Here is a 17,516-nt window from a genome sequence, read left to right on the forward strand (position 1 = left end):
GCCTGAGGTGCTCTCTGAGCTAAGTCGTTTAGGGTCCAATCCGATGAACTTTCTAGCACTGATGCAGCCATGCAAACAGGGCATGCACTGCATCCTCCAGTGTGGGCGCAGTCATGAAAGCCTCCTCAATGTTAGGGAACATTTGTTTCCTTTCCTTGGGGTTGCATTGTACTTGCATTGGCACTGGAAAGTTGGACTGGATTGAGCCCTTAGTCTGGTTACTTTCAGGCTGGCCAAAGAATCCCCTATACATAATAACCCGGTTTCTATGCTCTTGGAAGAGATGACATCAACTGAAAGCCTAATCCTATGAATGCCTACTCAGATTTATTATTATTATTTATTATTTTATTAATTTGTACCCCGCCTTTTTGCCCAACGGGCACACAGTCCCAGTATAGTCCCAGTATAGTCAAGGGGGCTTACTCCCAGGTAAGTGTGGATAGAATTGCAGCCATAATCTAATTTATATAATAGACAACTAGAAGAGTATTGTTGAGAGCAAGGCTTCCTAAGGCTTCCATGGTCACTAGACAGGAAACCAAAACACGACAGGTAATAAAAAGAACTGTATGATATTATGTGTGAGTTGAAATGCTTTTTACTACAATCCAAAGGGCACAATGCTAACCAATTTTCCTACACTGGCATAGCTGTGCCAGTGGGGCATGTGCTGCATCCTGCAGTTGGGGGGAAGTCACAGAGGCCTTCTCAAGGTAAGGCAATGTTTGTTCCCTTACCTCAAAGTTGGATTACCCTTATGTTGGTGCTGGAAAGTGGGTTAGGATTGTGCCTAAAATATCCTTTTTGAGCATAGCATGTATGTCTCTTTGTATGTCTTTAACCATTGCAAATGTTAAATTGTTCGTAGTTCATAGCTATTCATTAATGACCCCAAAAATGCACAACTCATTTTCCCCCAAACTGTCAGATGTGTTGTGGACATGCCAAGATGCAGAATGCGAAATATATATATTAGACTATTGGAGGAGGAGGTGAGAGAACTCCTTACATTGGTAATTTTTTAATCTCTTGATTAGAAGGATGTTTTTCGAAGGAAAATTTCGGAGGCATGAAACCGATATTAGATACGATCCCGCCAATAAGAATCTCTCCTGGCTGGTACCACTCATGTCGGATAAGCATGGGAACATCCCCCGCACACTTCTCAGCATGTGCTTTGCACACCATTGGAGGTAGCAATAGCAACAGCAACAGCAGCATGATGGATAAGCCCCCCTTTCTCCTTAATCTCAACCATGTTAAAAAAGCCAGACTTGAATCCCTGTTCCTGGAACTTGAAAGGCTGATTTAGAGGAAAAGGATGAAATTGACAGAGACCTGCCTGTCAATAGTACCTAATCTGAGCTGGGAATTGTACCCTACAGTTTTTATAACCACTCTCAGGCTTGCTCACTGATATTTTTCTTGTGTGTGCTTGAAAAGAGCTTTGCCCTTGGGAATTGATGGCAATAATTGCTGAAATTACAAGGGAGCACATTATTTTTGCTATGTGTTTTTCTTACTTCCTCGTGGTCAAAGGAGGCAAACCTGTTTGCTACTCAACAGTTTCAGACTCACTCAAAGTGATCAGATACAATAGGAGATGATACAATAGATGATACATCTATTGTATCATCTCTGTTTATCCAGAGGTTCCCAAACTCTCTGGGAGATTGGAAACAGGGGAAAGTGCTTGCCGGGGGGGGGGGGGGCAAAGGCAGTGACGAAATTGCCGTGATCACATCGCTGCTGGGGATAAAAGGAGTTTTTTAAACTCACCATTAGCAGTGACTTTCGTGGGGGGGGGGCTTCAGGGAGCCCTTGGACCCTTTGCTGGGCTCCCCACATCTCAGAACAGTTAAAAATAGCAATCACGGCCCACTTCCGGTTTGCAACTGCGAAACCAAAAGTGGGTTGGGATAGGTATTTTTAGTTGTTCTGAGGCTTGGGGGGTCCCCGCACCACCTAGTGGGCCGGCACTGCTAATGGTGAGTTAAGAAACCCTTTTTATCCTCGGCAGCAGTGCAATCGTGGTGATCATGTTGCTTCCTTCACCATCGAAGTGACCCTTAAGGGGACAGAGATGGGGCTTCCCTGGCTGGAATGTCACAACATCCCAATTTGAGAACCTCTGCCTTTAACTGTTGTGTAGAAGAGGTGCAGCTTTTTAAACCCTTCCATGTTGAGCTGGACCAGCCCAAATTCTCTATTTTGCAAATTTAGAATTGTCCTTTTGCAATTTCATGCTCAGGAATGCTTTGAAAAGGTCGACAGGCATGTGGATGCGGGAGAACCTGTGGACGTTATATATCTGAATTTCAGTAGGCGTTTGACAGAGACCCTTATCAAAGGCTGCTGATAAAACTCCAGTCAGGGATTAAAAGGACAGGTCATTTTATAAATTAGGAACTGGTCAAAGACCAGGAAAGAGAGGGTGAATGTCAATTTGCAATTTTCACAGTGGAGAGAGGTGAAAACAGTGTGCCCCAAGGATTGGTCCCAGAATTGGTGCTTTTCAATTTGTTTATAAATGACCTGGAGATGGGGTGATAAAGTGCAGAAGGGATTGTGAAGATCTCCAGAAGGATCTCTCTGAAATGGGTGAACAGACAGTTAATACACTTCAATAAGTAAGTATAAAGTGATGCACATTGGGGTGAAAAAAGTCAAAGTTTCACACATAAGCTGGTGGGTTCTGAACTTTCTGTGATGAATCAGGAGAGAGTTTTTGGGGTGCTGGTGGACAGCACGATGAAAGTGTCAACCCAGTGTGCAGTGGCTATGAAGAAGACCAGTTCAATGCTCGGGAAAATTAAAAAAGGGATTGAGAATGAAACAGCCAATATTATAATGCCATTGTACAAATTGATGGTAAGACCACACCTGGAGTATTGCATCCAGTTCTGGTCCAGTTATGTCATTGTCAGTTACTTCCAGTGGTACTTCGAATAGGTGGGTCATGTGAAGTGGGATGGCCGAGGACAAACCTTGAGAGACACTGTTCTAGAGTAAGACCTTGGGTACTCATTCCAGAAACTTTGGAATGAATCACAATGAAGGAACAAAGAAAACAAAAGTTCATTACAGAAGAGTGTTTCATCATTCATCCAATCAGATGCTTTATTCTACATACACATCGTAATGGCTGTACAGTATATGGCTGGGACATATAAGAAAAGATGATGGGATTCATCTAGGACAGTGTTTCTCAAACTGTGGGTCGGGAGCCACCAGTGGGTCACGAGGCAATTTTTGGTGGGTTGTGAAAAGTTTCCAAAATATTTTTTAAAAAACCCTTTGCTACCACCCTTGCCCAGTTTGCAGATGAAATTGCAGCAGAGGGAAAACTAGATGGAAAGACTGCTCTCATAGCTGGAATACTAATCTGTGAAGATGTGGTCACCTTCATACCCCAAATTAAAACGTCACAGATTCTGATTTTCTCTAGTAATTGGCATGACGTAGCTCAAGTGTGAACCATGTTTCAGCCTTTTGTCTGGTCTGGAAGTTCCTCACTCAACACGCTGCTCTCCAATTCAGCCTTCTCATACCCTGGAAGGACTGTAGCAAGGTTTGGGGGAACAGTCATTGTCTAGGGAGAGTCTAGCAAATGTCTACATACATACTATATGTAAGGTCTCTAGCAGCCTTGGGAGCACAGGACCCGGATTTTTAATATTTATGTATTTATTATTAAATAAAAATATTCTTTCTTTCTTGATCTCTTTCTTTGTCTAGTAAAGATACATAGGTTGTGATAGTCATTTTTAAAAGTGGGTCTCAGTGCTAAAATGTTTGAGAAGCACTGGTCTAGGATATCCCAAGTGCTAAGCTCAGGCAGGCTCATTCACACATGAAACTAAATAGTTTCAAGAAGACAGGAGAAAAAAAAAATAGAGCATCTACTGGATATTTGAATGCTGTCTTCTTATTAATTGCTCTCTTTTGTTCAAATAAGGTCTCAGTATCAGCCATGGTGTGGGCTTCCTCATGAGGAAGCTGCTTCAAGCATTCACTAATGAGGCTATACTATATCTCCAAAAATAAACATGAGAGGGCAAAATGGATGCCATTTTTGGAATTGGCACCCCAAATATACCCAGGTATTGGTGTAACATTTAAGGAAGCTAAATGTGCTGTGGGATGCTGTGGGCATTATCGTGGGTACATGACGGCAACTACTGCCATAAGCCAAACACACCAGGCCCAGGAATGCATACATTCCTTAACAGTGTCGAGGAAACTGACCTGCTGCAGTTGCTCTTTCGCTAGTGAAGGAGTGTAGAGGAGCTCAGTGACAGAGCTGCGGGACTGCAGCTGCTGCAGAAGTCAGTGTTGGTGTACACAGGAGACTTTCCATTCTAGTGTGAGCCTAAATACAATGGTACTCATCTCCTGCAATTATTTTCTGTATTTGAAAGACTTTAGAGAGACTTAGGAGTGTGTTTAGTTTTCCATATTACTGTATAGAGCTGCCAAAGTCGGGCAGGCAGGTAGACCTGAGCTCTAAATTGGGAAGACTGGCAGACCTGGGTTCCAAAGACTATTCTAGCTGTTGCCAGTTTCCCCCACCTGTTTTGCCCCCATTCTGCCCCCCCACTGCCCCCCCACTCTGTTTCACCCCCTTCCACGTTGGGAAGGGGCCCAAAAGAAACTTTGCACACCCTGATAAAATTCCTCTCAGAGGCCCTGCCTGCAAGGGCTTCTGTGCGTCTACCTGGACTTGCACCAGGTCTGAGTAGGGGCAAGGGGAAATGCTGGGGACAAAATGGAAAGGATGGTATTGATAGAGGAATCAGCGCATATACCTGCCCTCCAAGCCCCTGAGTCCCTGATTCCCAGTGTTGTACACCAGTGAGGAAGCATCACCTGCCAGGGTTCCATGCTCACTTTGCTTCCATCCTCTATTTTCTGGGTCTGGAGGAATGCATGAGATGCAAGGCATGTGCCACAGTATAGACAGCATTATAGATACTGTATCTAATATTGATTTATGTAACTACGTGAGATTGCCTTCTGTGCTTCGGCAACAGCGCGTTCTTCTCTATTTCAATACTTGTAGAATTCCAAATCGAATCTTTCTTCAGTCTCAACGTTTTAGAGCGTTGGGAATTTTTCCTCAGAGACATTTCCAAAATATGATCATCCGAAAACTTTTTTCAACTCACCTACAAAATGTATCCTCTCCCTTGGAAAAGTCTATGCATTCAAATGGAAATTCTACATCTACAATAAAAGATTCAGTAACTGTACAAGTTAGCCCAGCTCTACCTAATCATGTTCTTCCCCAAAAAAACCCTCCGCTACTACCTTCTCCTCCTGGTCGTCGAGGACAATCTTCACTACTCACATCCAAGACAGACCGGCCTCAGCAAAAATCTCGCAGTCTTCGAAGGACTAAGAACTCCTTAACACTGCGACCAAAGAACCTGTGCCCCTCTCTTTCGATTCCCTTCGTTGGATCTACTGAGTCCTCGAACTGTTCTTCTTTCCCTTCCCTTCCACTATTGCAAACTCCTAAGTCTTATGACCAGTCAAGACTCACTCACCCGACAGCTGTTTCTCTCTGTTCCAATGACCCCCTTTCTCTCTGTCCCTCCTCTTCTCCTATATCAACCCAATTACCCATTTCTCCTACTAACTCAATAGAAGTGGACCAGCAATCCTTACCCACTGTTACTGGTCCAACTAAGTCTATTAATCAACATCTATTTCCTGTTTGTGTTGTTTCTAAGTCCCTACCCTCTGAACCCTTTGTATTGGTAGACGCTACATCCCAATTCCCTCCTCCTTTAAACTTCGATTTTACCTTTGTAAAGGATCATTCTGATGGTTCTCTCTCCACATCCTCTAAGCACTGACTAGAACCAACTTCCCTAACCCCTTCCTCTTCCACTCTTTTCACTTTGATCTCATGGAACATTTCCGGTTGGTCATCTAAAAGCTCAGATAAGGACTTCCACGCTTTTATTAAAAAGTTTAATTTTATTTTATTTCAGGAGACATGGTCGTTGGTCCCACTGTCCCTACATGGGTATACTTCTTTTGTGACCCCAGCATTTAGGAAGAATGCCCTAGGGAGACCTTTTGTGGGACTTTGTTGTTTTGTTAAATCTGGCCTTTCTTGTTTAGTTTCTCAGTTAGATTCGAACTCTCCTTATTTTCAAACTATATTAATTCAGTTTAAAGATATTCAAATTCTTCTTTTTAATGTATATATACCCCCAGCTAAACTTGCCCCATCCGACATTTGGTTAGATCTTGATAACACTATATCCCGTGCTTCTAACTTATATTCTGATGCTTTTATGATTATTTCTGGAGATTTTAATTCTAGAATTGGCCCTTCAAATTCTACACTTGCCCAGCAGATGAACTGGTACTCCGATGACCTTATCCCCCCTTGGTTTCAAACCTCAAGGTCTTCCAAAGATTCTGTAATAAATAGTTTTGCCCCAAATCTTATAAGTTTATGTATTTCATTTAACGTCTTTATTCTAAATGGCTCAAAAGGCCGTGACATTCCAGGCGATTTTACCCACCTCTCTCCAAGAGGTGCTAGTGTAATAGATTATGCCCTAGTTTCTCCTGCCCTCCTGCCCCTTTTATCAGATTTCTGTGTCTGCACCCGTTCTGAGAGTGATCACTTGCCAGTTGCACTTATTCTTAATATTCCCTTTGATTCCCCTGTCTCTTCTCTTTCTCTCCCCAATCCAAGCCGTCCCTACAGATGGTCACCAGTTGCGGAGCAAGCCCTGTCCCAGTGGACTCAGGCACCTGAAACTAACTCCCAATTGCGTTTACTATTTGCCTCTCGGGCCACTACTGATGTGATTGAAGCTTTCCAAGTTATAATCTCTTCCTTGGTAGATCACTTGAGGATGGCTAGCCCAAGTAATCCTCCTCGTTTTACAAAAAATACATGGTTTGACGAGGAGTGTTGGAAATTAAAAAAGCAGGTGCGTACCCTTTTTCTTTTTTTTCGGAATAATCCATCTTCTTACAATTTACAATATTATTTTCAACTACGGACCGCCTGCCGAAAGTATTTCCAGGAAAAACAACATCTTTTTGCCCTTGGGAAGTGGTCCATTCTCCATCAAGCCATTATTTCCAAAAACCATAAAACTTTTTGGGACGCAGTTACTAGGGCAAGTCATCCAACCCCTGTCATCTACTCTGACATTCCAGAAGCCACGTGGACAGATTATTTTTCCAAAATTTTCTATTCTTCTTCCCTCCTTATCTCTAATATTGATCTCCAAAAAGTCCCTGAATGGCCATCGGTTTCCCCACTGGAAATTTATCAACTCATAACTTCCTTAAAATCAGCCAAAGCCCCCGGCCCAGATTTTATCATCAATGAAATTCTTCTTACTAATCCTGGTTGGTGGGCTGCTCCCCTGGCTTCTCTTTTTACCACGATAAATTCTACAGGTCTATTCCCAGATATCTGGCGCTGTTCATTTCTTCTTCCAATTTTTAAGAAAGGTGACCCCGCTTCCCCGTCAAATTATCGTCCTATAAGTCTTTTATCTTGTATAGAGAAGCTTTATGCCAAATTCCTTCTTCAAAAGCTGTCATCCTGGGCTCGTTTGAAAAACCTTCCAGGAGTCGAACAATCAGGTTTTCGCCAGGGTGTTTCTACTCTGGATCATGCCTTTGCACTTTCTTTTCTAGCCCAGAAATATTCCATACATCATAAATCAAATCTATATGTAGCCTTTATCGACCTACAAGGTGCTTTTGACTCAATAAATAGAGCCCTTTTATGGAAAAAGTTATTCAACTGGGGCATTGACCAGAGGCTTCTGTTTTTGTTACAGCAACTTCATTCCCATAATAAATGTCAAATCCGTCTTCCTTTTACCAATATTCTCTCTTCTAGTTTTCCTATCAATAAAGGAGTGAGGCAAGGTTGCATCCTTGCCCCTCTTCTTTTTAATTTATTCATTGCCGATCTTCCTGCCAGCTTAACCACCACCTCTCATTCCTTTCCTGTAATAAATAAAAAGCCAATTCCGATTCTTCTTTACGCCGATGATACAGTACTTCTCTCACTCACAAAATCCGGTCTTCGTGAGCTCATTTCCAAATTTCAAGTTTATTGTCATTCAAATGATCTTGTAATTAATGCCAACAAAACAAAAATTATGGTTTTTTCCCGCTCCTGGGCTCCTTCTAAATGGTCAATCAATTCCCAATCTTACACTCAAGTTAAATCTTTTAAATACCTAGGTTTACATTTTCACTATAATTTATCATGGACTCAACATAAAAAGTCAGTTATTTCTTCAACAACTACCCACCTTTTGGCTATAACAAATTTTTATTTTAATGCAGGAAACCAATACATCCCAGCAGCGATTCAAATTTTTAAAGCAAAAATTATTTCTCATTTATTATACGGTATCCCGATATGGATACAGGCAGTTTCTAAGGATTTGGATCATATTGCTTCTTCCTTTTTTAGAAAGATATTAGGTATTCCTAATCTTATACGGTTGCCCACTATTCTTTTAGAACTTGGTTTACACCTTCCCTCCACTTATGCCTGGCTTTTTACCTTTAAGTTTTGGTTAAGGATTCATTTATCTCCTTCCCCTGACTCTTTAATTACAGAATTAATGAGTGACATGTATATCTTTATTTGGTTTAAAACAGTGGAAACTAAACTCCACTCCATTAACCTATCAGTAGAATTACTTGCTGATCTAAATTTATCTCAAGCTTATAAAATTATCAAAGACCACCTTTTCCTAGCTGAATTCAATACTTTAAAAAATTCTCTTAATTTGACCTGTTCCCCCCTTTCCCTAGGTCTTTTTCCTCAACTTGTTGTTGCCACTTCAAACTATTTTTTTCACCTCACTAATCCTAGACTGAAGAGAGCCTTCATGCTCGCTAGACTCAACATATTTCCCTCAGCTGTTCATTATGGTCGTTTCATGCGAGTTCCTCGCGAGAAACGATTATGTTTATTCTGTGGGGAGACCCCGGATACTCTTTTACATATTTTGCTTTTTTGTCCCTCTCATGATTCCCATCGTAGGATTTATTTAGAATCCTGGATTTCTAATTTCCCCCCTCAGGTATCACCCCTTCCCCAGTTGTTGGAAGACTCTATTGCTCCCTTGACGTATTCAGTGGCTAGTTTCCTGGCCTATATATTACAAAAAACGCCGGACTTTAGTTCTATAAAATCTTCTTTAAAATTTTTGTAGTCACCTTTCGCTATCTAATACCTGTTTTACTGAAAGGATAAGGTTGTCCCTTCTGGCTCCTTTTCTTTCTAGACCCTATTTCTTTTTTCTCTATTTAGTTTTCCTGAACTAGTCTAGTGGATAACGGTTGTATTGTTCCACTTTGTTGTCAGTTGTCTGCTGTAATATTTATAATGCCAATAAAGGTTAACTAACTAACTATAGATACTGTAACTGTTACCAGTCATGCTCATTTCAAAAGAAGGTGCAGGAAGGGTCTCCAGGTCTTCCTCTCTGCAACACGTTTCTATATTTTTAAGCGGCACACCAAGTTTAGGAAATGCGCAGCCGAATGCCTGCTCCCAGAACATCTTCCTAAAACTATCTTTCTTTCCCCTCCAAAGGGACTATATTCTGAAGGAATTCTGTGAATCCAAGAGGCTCATTGGAGTGAACGGAGAAGGAAAAAGCACCATGGAATACGGGCATCTTTTTCAGGAATCCATTGATCAGTTCAGCCATGGTTGTGAAATAGACTTTGCCTTTATGTCTTTCAATGAAGGCTGAACAAATTCCATTTTGGGACAGCATGGGTTCCAAGACCTTTAAGAAATATTCTCCAGCATCATTATCCATAGCGAGGAGGCCGACTCATTTCCATCCAAAATGCAGACATAATTAGACAATTCCCCAGTACTGCAGGGCTTCATTGGGGACCATGCGATAAAAGGAAGGGAAATTGAACTCGTCGCTCTTTGCTGGTTCAAATGAGCCATATGAAATCTTGGGGGAAAAAATCCAGTTACATTAGATAGGGAATTCAATTAATGTATCTGAAAGTCTCTTCATTCATACTCATGTTTTGTACTTATTATGAAATTATTGTTTACTCATCCTTCTGCAGAGAGAAATCCTCATAGCTGCTTTGAACCATAAAATATAAACACACTTTTCAGTCTTTGAAACCACTTCTTTTGAGAAGGCAAACATAAGAAAAATGATAGTATCTAATCCTTATATTTCACTTGAACTCTTTCATCTTAAATATATTTTCCCAGGAGTGAATGGAATATTCAAAAACTGCATGCATTTATTGATTTGATTTACAGCCCTGAACTCCAGCCAATAGCCAATTGAAAATGGATAGTTTGCTCTCTGGCACGGGCTTCTGCCATGGGCAACGCTGGTTCACAAAACATACCTCCATCATTGTTTAAATAAGTTGCTATTGGGCTTGCTCTAGGACACTTGTAGCATACACGAAAGACCTCCATGCTTGTGCAGGGACCTCTGTGCTGTTAACATTCAGAGCCAGGCAGCAGGGGCCAGTTCAAGAGAGGACGTAAAGTAAAAGAGCCAAAGGTGCTCCCTTTGGGGAAGGTGTTTAGAGGGAAAACCCAGGGGGTGCCAAATGACTATTATGCCCAGAGCAGAAGGGGACATAAGAAGGAAGCTAGAGAAAGAACAAAGGAAGGAGCAACAAGAGACTCAGAACCTGTGTGAGTACCTGGTGGCACCACTAATCCTAAAACAAGGGAAGAATAGATGACATGTGAGGTTAGGAAAAGTGCTCATGGCCCCCATGCACAGTTCTGACCTGTGGAATCTTGTAAGCAGCTAAGATGTCTGCCGTATATGAGGTGATATCCCAGTCAAGTCCACCAATAATAAACTTTATTTATTTATATCCCGCCCTTCTCCCTAAAGGGACCAATGACCCCAAGTGAATTGGGCAATCAATTTATCCTCAACAACAAACAGCTTAACAAATTCAGGAAACTTTGTCATGTCATTTAGACTTTATTTTACCTTGGTTAGACAAGATTTGGGGTAACTCCCTTTGGGAAAATCATGATCTGCATGTTTTGTCAATAAGAACATTGAAATTTAGTGGGATCTTCCATTTTCCAATCTCACCCAGACTCACTGCCCATGTGGGATGCTGTCAATGCCGGGCAGGCAGGTAGACCTATTGGAAGATTGGTAGACCTTGGCTCCTGTTCTGGCTTTTGCCACTTTCCCCCTGTTTTGCCCCCATTCTACCCACCCCATTGCCACCCCTGACTTGGTTTCACCCCCTTCCTCTTTGGGAGGGGGCCCCAAAGAAACTTTGTACCCCTTGATAAAATTTCTCTCAGAGGCCCTGCTGGGGGCACAATGGCAGGCGCACTACTGTGGCTACTGCTGAAAGTCATACACACCAGGCCCAGGAACGCATGCACGACACTCCTTAACACAGTGTCAAATCTGGGGGGAAACCGGCCTGCTACGGTAGCTCTTTGGCTTGTGGATGTGCTTACCACGAAGACGTGTACAGGAGCTCAGAGACACAGCTGTGGGACTGCAGCTGCTGCAGAAGCAAGTTTTGGTACATGCAGGACACTTTCCGTTCTAGTGTGAAATATCCCGAAATACGATGATGCTAATTTTCTGATTTAGGAGTGTGCTCGGTTTAACACACTGCTGTATCTAGTGGCCGATGCCACAAGTGCAGGCAATGGTTGCCCACACCTGCTTTAGAGCAAAACAGATTTTATCAAGCAAAGGCATGGGGAGGGATCCAACATGGCTACCAAAGCAGTCGCTCCTACGGTGTGCTCTGGTTTTTAAATTTTATTTATTGGTTTTAACTATTGTTTTATCTAGAACTGCTGTGGCAGTTTGGTCTGTGAAGGTGTCCTCCTCCAGTTCCTGATTAAAGGTATCTTTCTGGGTGCTTTCTGAAGCTTCCTTAAAAGCAATTCTGATATCTGCACTCCCTGTTCAAATGGGAAGAAAACGCCAACTTTCCCTGGAGAGTCCTGACCTTGGGTCTCCTCCCTCATCCTTTAAACAACCTAAACAATCTAAACCTGGGGATTTTTTCGAACCCACAAGGAGTCCCTCCCATGTTTCTCATGTAGAGGCCGATATAGACTTGCTGAGGACTATTGACTATTCACGCCTCTCTCCTCTCACCAGATCTCTGATTAGAGACCCGATTGATGACCAAGTGTCAGGGAATTCCCTCCAAGTGTCAGGGAAGCTTTGCCAGACTCTGGCACTATAGAACTATTATTGCAACATTCTACCTCTATGTCCCTGGCTGTGAAGCAAATCTTCAAATATCTAGAAAATATTCTGCTTCTTTTAAAGGACCAGACACCAAATTATGTGAATCCCTACCTGCACCTCTGCAAACCTAGTTCTACTTTTAAATCTTCAGAGTCCCAGGCTTTTCTTCCTCTCCCAGAAGAGCCCCTTCTTCTACCATCCGGAATCTCTGCTACCAAGCTAATATTGGACCCCAAGAGTGTTGCCTTTTCAGTACATTATCATCCAAGGCACCCCGCGGACTGGACGCAGCTAAGGAAGGCTAAGAAATACTTGTCAAATATCTGGAGGATAAACCTTTCTAAGATAGACCTGTATAAAATCGAGAAACTGCCTTCATCTTTATGCCAGACACGCATTCTTTTATATTTTTGATCGCTTTATGTTCCGAGTCTGATATTCTCTCATGCCCACGTTTTTAGAGACCTAGGTATTTTTCCTCAAAGACATTTTAAAAACCTGATTATCGCACGGCTGCAACCGATTAAATCCAGGAAGCCCTCTAAACTTTCAAAGGAGGCTCCTGTAACTCATAACATCAATACTGCACAGTTTGCCACAACCAGAATGTCTTCTCCGTTCCTCATCCAGCTCTCCCTCTCCTCTGATGGCCCCTAGACTTAAGGACTCGAGCTGCCCTTCACTCTACACTTTTCTTTCAGACAAGCCTACTGAATTTAATGAAAGCTCTCCACCTCTGTGTCCTTCTCCTCCTTCTGGGGGTTCCCCCTTTCACCTATTTGTGTTGTGGATCAATCACGGCAAAGTGGTGTATTTACTCTTGTCGATGCCCAGGCGCAAGCTGTTCCCCCGAAGACTTTTCTTCTCTCTACCACGTCGTCCACCAAGCCAGCAGCCCTTTCTATGATCTCACATCCTGCTCCCCCAGAGCCTTGTACTACGGATATTTGGTCAAATTGAAATGATAAGCCTTATACGCCTGTAATCTCTGGCTCAAACAGTTGCGTTATTTCTGAAGCTCCCCCAAACATTGATGTTGATGTACCGTTTCAATGACTACTGAATTTGTCTTCATTCCCTTCACCCTCTGGATTCCCCTCCAAGTCTTCACTTTGCCATCTAGTAAGTCAGCTCAAATCAGGAGTTATATTTAAATCTCAGCTCTGTCAGGCTGCCAACCGGATCACAGAAAGGAGTCTATCAACGCCTTTGGAGAGGCCACCTCTACCTTTTGCACCTCAAAGCCCTCCTGAATCTATCTACTGCGACTCTGGTTTGATTGCTCTGGAACCTAAAAGGCCTTTATCCTCAGTGCCAACTAGTCTTGATACCATAAATGTTATATCTTGGAACATCGCTGGCTGGATTCACAAATCCATGGACAAAGATTTTAAAGACTTTTGTACTCAATTTGACATAATCGCTTTTCAAGAGACCTGGCTACTGCCGGCAGCATCTCCTTCCATTCCTGGATATGCCGTCTTTGTCAAACCAGCCACCAAATCCTTGACCGGCAGAAGGGCTATGAGCTACTTTAATTTCTACCCATAAAACTTCAAAGACAGAAGTTCTAGACATCCTTCCTAGCTTAAATATTCTGGCCATATTTGTGACTTGGTTTCCCTCCTTTAAATTCATTTTGCTAAATGTATATTGTCCCCCCCAAGGATTTGCACTGTCCTGAGATCTCTACGTTGACTGCCTTGGACCAGGTGATGTCGGAACTGTCTGAGGAATACCCTGGTCTCCCCGTTCTATTAGCCGGGGACATGAATGCCAGAATGGGGCAAAATAACACCATCATGGGAGATAAATTGGGCCTAACTCCGGAAGAGATTACTTATCTCCCGGAGAGCTCCTCGTCTGATGCTGGAGTAAAGGAAGCCGGCATAACTTTATTCAGTTTGATTTATAAATACCACCTCTTTATATGCAATGGCTTAACTCCAGGCCCTGGCTCTGCTTCCTTTACCTTTCTTGGCCAAAGGGGCAATAGTGTCATCGACTACATGCTGGTTTCATCTACCTTTTTGCCCTATCTTCAGTCCTTCAAGGTCCTATGTAGGCCAGAAAGCGATCATATGCCAACTTCTCTGGTCATTTCCTTTCCCTCAGGCTATCAGGCAAATACTAAAGATCCAAAAGTCTCTCCTTTATTGCTATGTGAAAGAAGACTCCGCTGGTCAGACAAACTTCAGGATCAAGAATCTTGTCTTCTGGGATCCACCACTCTGTCATCTCTCAGAGACTCCATTTCCAAGGCTTCAAATCCCTTGGCTATCTATAATCAAATTACTGAAGAAATTAGGCCTCTTCTTTTCACTTCCAAGCCGACGGGACAAGAATCACATTCATATGGCGGCTGGTTTGATTGGGAGTGTATTCGACAAAAACGATTATTGGCCAGAGCTCTTAAAATCCTGAGGAGGGACTCTGCCGAAAACTTTGCCTCCTTGTTGGGGTTCCCCTCCTCCCCCGAGTCCCCAGCGTACCCAGGAAGGAGGCTTCTGGACCAGAGCAGAGGCAGCAGCCTTCCCAGCCCTCTCAGGAACAACCCTGGCAACTCCAGGTGAGAGGAGGTGGGAGGGAAACAGAGAGAGGAAGGGTGGGAGTTGTGGTAAGCCCAGGGAAGGTCAGGCCCAGAGACAGGCCCTTTTTGTACCATCCCTGTGAGGGAAGGGGAGGGGCCAAAGGGGAGGGGTCTGCCCTACATAAACCTGGAGGCCAGGGATGACAAGGCTGTTGGGAGTTAGAAGAGCAGGTAGGAGGATCTGCTGCTAGCAGCCCCTGCTCCTGACTAACAAATGCTGCCAACCCAAAGAAGGGGAACCGGGTGACGCAAGCCCCCCTTCTTTTGGGAAACTAGTCTGAGGCCTCCACAAGGGGGTCCCCCTTGGAAAGGCCAGGCGGGCCCTCCCCTCCCCCACAGGGAGGCCTCACACTCCTATATCCAACTGAGGAGAGACTATAAAAACCTTTTAAGATCTAAAAAGGCTGATCAGACTAGAAAGTCTTGGCAAGACCTTGCCTTGGCCGTGTTTGAAAAGGATTCTTCTAAGTTCTGGTCTTTGATCTCCAGAGGTATGAAGCCTCAACATGGTACTCTGGATAACCAGATAACTACCCTCCAGTGGCAAAATCATTTTTCCACGATTTTCACTGAAAATGCCAATCTAAACCTCCTATCTCCTTATTGCGATTTGGCTGCTCCTTCCCTCCGTCTCATACCCAATTGGGACCCCGTCACCTCGGCAGAAATAAAAGACTTGATATCTTCTATTCCAAACAACAAAGCCCCGGGCCCTGACATGCTACCAGGTGAACTTTTCAAACACAACCCAGACTGGTGGTGTAAAATCCTCATCAAATTATTCTCCTATATAAACCATTCTGGAGATTTTCCCCAGGGCTGGGAGGATAGTATTGTGGTACCCATTCATAAGAAAGGTTCCAAATCGGACCCCAAAAATTTTAGACCCATCAGCCTTCTTAGTGTAGCGTCCAAACTCTATACCAAGTATCTCCTACGTAAATTGGAGGAATGGGCTAAAGACAACTCGATCATCGCTGAAGAACAGGCCGGGTTCCAAAAGAGAAAGTCCACATTGGATCATAGTTTTGTTATCCACCACTTGATCCACAAATACACCCAGACTGGCAACAAAAGACTTTATGCTGTTTTTGTTGACCTTACCTCGGCATTTGATTCTATTAACAGAATGCTTTTATGGCAGAAGTTGTCTGCAACCAACATCGCTAGGAGACTTCTTCTTCTAGTGCAGAGGATTCATACAAACACCAATCTAAGAGTCAGACTTAGGACATCTGGCACGCTCTCTGAGAAAATTTCTACCGACAAGGGAGTTCGACAAGGCTGCCTATTGGCTCCTTTTCTTTTCAATTTTTATCTAAACGACATCGTACATGCTCTCCAAGGACCAGAGTTTTTCCCTCCTGTGATGGGGGACACTAAACTTCCAATTCTCCTGTATGCTGACGACATAGCACTTTTCTCAACTACATCTATTGGGCTGTGCAGGTTACTGTCTAGATTAAGCTCCTTCTGTACACAGGAAAAACTGTCCATAAACCACAATAAGACCAAAGTGGTCCTTTTTGGCAAACAAAAAAAGAAGCACAAATGGAGGATTGACGGTAATTCCATAGAACAACTTAGAGCTTTTAAATATTTAGGCGTCACCTTCAATGCTCAACTTGCCTGGTCTCCTCATTTAAATATGGCCAAGCTTAAAGTAGCTCATACAATCCAATCTGTACTACACTTTATGAGAACTAAAGGAAGTAACCTTGTGACTCCTGCGGTAGAGGTTTTTGCTAAGAAAATAATCCCCCAAATGATTTTTGGAACAGAAATCTGGGGCTACTCAAAAACCTCTACATTAGAATCAGCCCAAAATGCTTTTATATGTTTATTATTAAATGTCCCTCTGCAAACTTTATCCCCTCTTCTCAGAGTGGAAGTGGGTTTAATTTCGATAGGAGCACACTGTCATACTGCGCTAGCTCCGTACTGGTATAAATTAGCAGCAATGGATGACTCCCGTCTTCCCAAGATGTGCTTCAGAGATCAACTTATTAACCCTGCTCGGCTATCCTGGGCAACTTTAGTAAAACAGATCATGGAGAAATATGAAATAGTCACGGACACTTTACCTTCCTATATATCCAAAAACGTTAAGGCTATGGTAAAAGATAAAATTCGACTTTACCATATGAGACGTGACTTGTGTGATATTTCCAGCTCAACTTACTCATCCTGGCTCCCATTGTATAAGTTATCATTTGTATCAGAAAATTATTTAACCTATCTTACAGTTCCAGCATTGCGCAAAGCCTTTACTGCCCTGCGCTTTCAGTGTATGCAGACTACGGTCCTTGAAGGCAGATATAAAAATACTACCTACCATCTTAGGACTTGCATTTGCAACTCAGGTGAAATAGAGGATATTTCTCACTACCTATTAAAATGTCCTTTATATGAGCTTCCTAGAACAAAATATCTATTTAATATCATTGCTCTGCTCCAAGAGAGATCCACCTCAGCCTTAATCTGCTGGCTTCTTGCTGACTCTGACACTGACATCACTTATAAAGTTGCTGTCTTTGCCCTTGTGGCAAAGAAAATAAGAGCCAAATTTTTGTTGTCTTAAACTCAAATTTCTCTGTCCTCTTTATTGGTTTGCAAGATCCCGACAATTGTTTAAACTTTTTTCACTTTTGAACTATTCCAAAAAT

Source organism: Tiliqua scincoides, chromosome 5 (genome assembly GCF_035046505.1).
Source record: "Tiliqua scincoides isolate rTilSci1 chromosome 5, rTilSci1.hap2, whole genome shotgun sequence".
Lineage (NCBI taxonomy): Eukaryota > Metazoa > Chordata > Lepidosauria > Squamata > Scincidae > Tiliqua > Tiliqua scincoides.